The sequence below is a fragment of the Crocodylus porosus genome, unplaced genomic scaffold, assembly GCF_001723895.1.
Source record: "Crocodylus porosus isolate Cpor-Errol unplaced genomic scaffold, CroPor_comp1, whole genome shotgun sequence".
Classification (NCBI taxonomy): Eukaryota; Metazoa; Chordata; order Crocodylia; family Crocodylidae; genus Crocodylus; species Crocodylus porosus.
In genome coordinates, this window is record NW_017728906.1 from 153,300,086 (window position 1) to 153,304,061 (window position 3,976).

Genomic DNA, 3,976 nt, shown 5'->3' on the forward strand with positions numbered 1-3,976 from the left:
GCCCCCCCCGCAGCGCCTCGCCCGCGGGCCCGATCCCGACTGCACGTGGAGCCCCAGGAGCCGCCCGAGGAGGGGAGCGGAGGGGGTCCCAGGCGGGCGAGGGGAGCTCTGACTTTGGCACTTGGCCACTGGCGCAGCCCCTCCCCCCGCCTCCTTTTGGCAACGCGGCGAGAGCCTCTCGCCCCATTTCACAGACGGGGAGACTGAGCGGGTGGCGGCTGGGCCCGCCCCCCGCAGCGCCCGGCCCGGGCTGGGCTAAGCTGAGCTGTCAGGACGGCGGGGCCCGCCCGAGGTGCGGGTGGCGCGGGGAGCGGGGCAGTTGGCAGCTCGGCTCCCGGTGACTTTCAAAAACCCGAGTCCCGCGAAGCGCCCGCATCGGAGGCGCGAGGCAGGGACGGGTGCGGGGTCTGTCCCGGCGCGACCTTGCCCTTCCCGCCTCGCGGACACCTGAGGCGGCGGCGCGCCGCCAGCGCGGGGTTTCATCAGGGCATCTCCTTCCCGCCCCCGGCGCCCCCTAAAATGGCCTCGGAGCGCATTTCCCGGAGAACCCGGCACCTGAAAAGCTGCCGGCTGGAGCGGAGGTGTCGGGAGGGTTCAAACCTGAAACAAAAGCAGTCTTTTCTGCGGCAAGAGGGAGACGGGTTTGCTATAAAAAAAAAAAAAAAAAAAAGATAGTGAAAGTCAAACTTGGAAAAAACTGCCTGTGAACTGAGGCGACGCTGTGAAAACTTCAGCTGAGAAACATTTTAGTCCTCCCTGGGGGCATGTAAAAACAGGATGTCCCCCCGAAAGGATCAATGAGAGCAGTGAAAGAAGATCGGTCCTGTCTACCTGCTCTCCTTCCCACTGATAGCGTTTCAGATACCCGTTGGGGTTTTTTTTTTTTGCCATGGACATTTTTTTTTCTAACTATGGCCCAAAAACAACATGAGACTATGATGGGCATCTGACACTCAACATAATGAGATGAATTTGCCTTGTTTTTGTGAATTACTGGCATTCGCAGTGGAAACTTTGGGAGAAGTTTCACTGAGATTTGTAGCAACAGCAGACTTAAAAAATCCCATGTTTAGCTTCCACTCTGAATACACATGGTCTTCTTCCCTGCAAAAATTTGCGCACAGGGTTAATTTTTAATGCCTTATGAATAGTTCTGTTGACTTTAATGCTCCTATACTTTACTCATAATTTGCTCATATTTTTTTCAGGATCATGGCTCTAAACAAATATAATTGAATTTTCTAGATTTTTTGATATGAAGGCAAAAAGCTTCCACTTGAAACTTAACAGGAAAACACTCTGAACTTTATCATTCTTTCTGGCATTGTTTTGAATCTTTATAATACAACCTCTAATCTTTGAGACTAAGTGTCAGTACAATAATTCATTGCTGTATTCACTACATTTTAGCCCGAAAGTTATTATTGAAGCATACATTTAAAGAGATATATTCTCATTATTACTTAACTGCAGGAATAAAAGCCAATGAACTATATCATGATGTCTCCACTACTTCAGTTTATCTCTATGTTAAGTCAAGAAATGCAGTCACAATAATTTAAATATCAAAGCCACTGACTATGTAACTGCTGGTCACAGGACATAAGAAAAGAAGAAATGATATTATGAAGATTGGCACAACCTGCCATAACTGACATTCTGTCTGGGTATCACCAAAGAAGTGATAGAAACTTCTTTGATGGGTTTTCAGAAAGGATGGGTTACACCAGAGAAGGGAGTGGGATGTGGGAAAATACCCTTGTATCCTCACTGTTTTTCCTCAGTCTGACCACAGGTAGGAACAGAGCCTGGGAAGCCTGAGCTTTACCAAAGGGATCTCAGTCCTATAGATCCAAGTCCTTATTCTGATCCCCTTACATTAATGAAGGCTTGAACTACTATGGCAATGAATGCGAGGCCAAGCAGCTTCTTCTCTGACTAGTCTAGTCTAGTCTATTCCAAAAATCTAAAATGGGGGGTGACCGGCACCTGGAGCATTGTATCCATTTTTAGGCACCGCACTTCAAGAAAGATGTGGACAAGTTGGAGAGAGTTCAGAGAAGAGAAACAAAAATGATTAGATATATAGAAAACATTACATATAAGGGAAGGCTAGATTGAAGAATTCCAATCATTTAGCTTAGAAAGGTGAAGACTGGGGCAGAGTTGATAACAGTCTTCAAATACAGGAGTTGTCAACCAGGGGTACGTGTGCTCCTGGGGGTACTTGGGAAGGCCCCAGAGGGTACACGATAGTGGTGCGGAGAAGTGGGGGTACTTGGGAAGTGCGGGTGTAGGGGGCAGGACTGCTGCCACCGTCACCCAGTACTTTGCGCCGAGGTGGCATGCTGCTTCCTCAAGCCCCACTCCCGCCTCGGCAGACCAGCTTCTTGACCAGCTGCTGGGGGGTACACTGACCAAAAAAGGTTGAAAACCCCTGACATTATTATAAGGTCAGCTGTTTTGTGTCCAGGGGCAAAAGACAAGAAGTAATGGGTTGAAATTGGAACAAGAGAAAATTAGGTTAGATATTTGGAAGAACTTTCTAACTATAAGGGTGGTTAATTACTGGAACAGATAACCTTCAGAGGCTGTGGAATATTCATCTTGGGTAGTTTTTAAGATAAGTTTAGCTAAACATTTGTCTGAGAGTTCAGACAGCAATAACTGCCTTGAGCAGAGAGCTAGATTAGGTTACCTCCTGAGGTCCTTCCCAGCCCTATTTTTGCATTCAGGTTATTATACTATATTCATCACTTTAATATCTGGGTACCTACTGGTAGTTCATTAAGTGACATGATTAGTATCTGCCACATGTTTTTTGTTCTCTTAATATCTCCCTAAGGGAAGAAGCCCGTGCAGCTGAATTTTGTTTTTGATTTGTTTGGCTGTCATTTTTGAAAATATACATGTCATGTATTTGAGATAGGGAGGCAAAGTCAAATCGATGTGCCTCATTCTTGGAATGAAATGTGGTAAGGTTTGTCCTTAGTTCCTGTGGAATTGGTTCTGTGATCTTGGACTGACCCCTGGGAAAGTTCTGTCTCCCGCCTACAGAAACTTTCCCCTTGTTTTAAAGAGTTCCTTTTTGCCAGAGAAGTGAAGTTGTTGACCACAGAATTTGTTCTGGCACATTAGGTGGTCTTTGAGATGTGCTGGGCCTAGGCCATGGAGCTTCTTGAAAATAAGGATTGAGACTTTGATGAATGGAATTTGAAATTCTGTAGGTAGTGCAGAAAGGATGGGTTTGATGGGCATACAGTAGTATATATTACAGAGATGTGCTGCAGATTTCTGTACTTACTGGAATTTTCTATGTGCTGCAGGCTTCAGGCTTAGCTACAGTGCACCACTGCAGTACAGGTAAAGAGTAACTGAAGTGTGAGTAAGTGAGGTCAGGTCATCAGGTCTATAGTCAACCAGTGATGACAAAGGCAGAAGCTGCCTGCTTCTTAGGATCACATTGCGATGACAAAGGCAGAGGCTGCCTGCTTCTTAGGATCACATTGCTGCAAACTTGCATTTGGTTTAAGTTTTATTTCACAGCTATAAGGAATAGAGACTTTTGTCTGGAATGAAAGCCGAGATTCTGACACCATTATGTAACTCTTGGAGTCAGAGCCTTAGTCATTTGCCTTTTGTTCCCATACCTTAATAATCCAGTCCTGTCCCAGGAGTAGGCAAACCCCAATCAGGGAAGCCAAGCTTGAGGAGCCTAGCAAAGCACATACTGATCATATCTTCAGCATCTTCATAGTCTACTGTGAGTGACATCTCATTTGATATACCAGCTGGGCAGAGATTGTTGTGTGCATGAAGCTGGTTAGAGTGCTGTAACTTTTTTTTCCAATATCTATTCCAACACGGAGGAAAGGCAGCAAGAAGGCACAGCAGCCCTCCTGGCTCTCCAGGGACCTAGCGGACCTCCTACGGCTAAAAAGGCTGTGATGGAACTCCAGCTAGATACAAATATCAA

General features: G+C 46.4%; 1 long non-coding RNA gene across 2 annotated transcripts in view; it reads right to left on the reverse strand.

Annotated features, from left to right (window-relative positions):
• Window positions 1-3,976, reverse strand: part of LOC109306544 — a 90,720-nt gene that overhangs the window by 25,314 nt on the left and 61,430 nt on the right. The gene's annotated exons all lie outside the window — the stretch shown is intronic.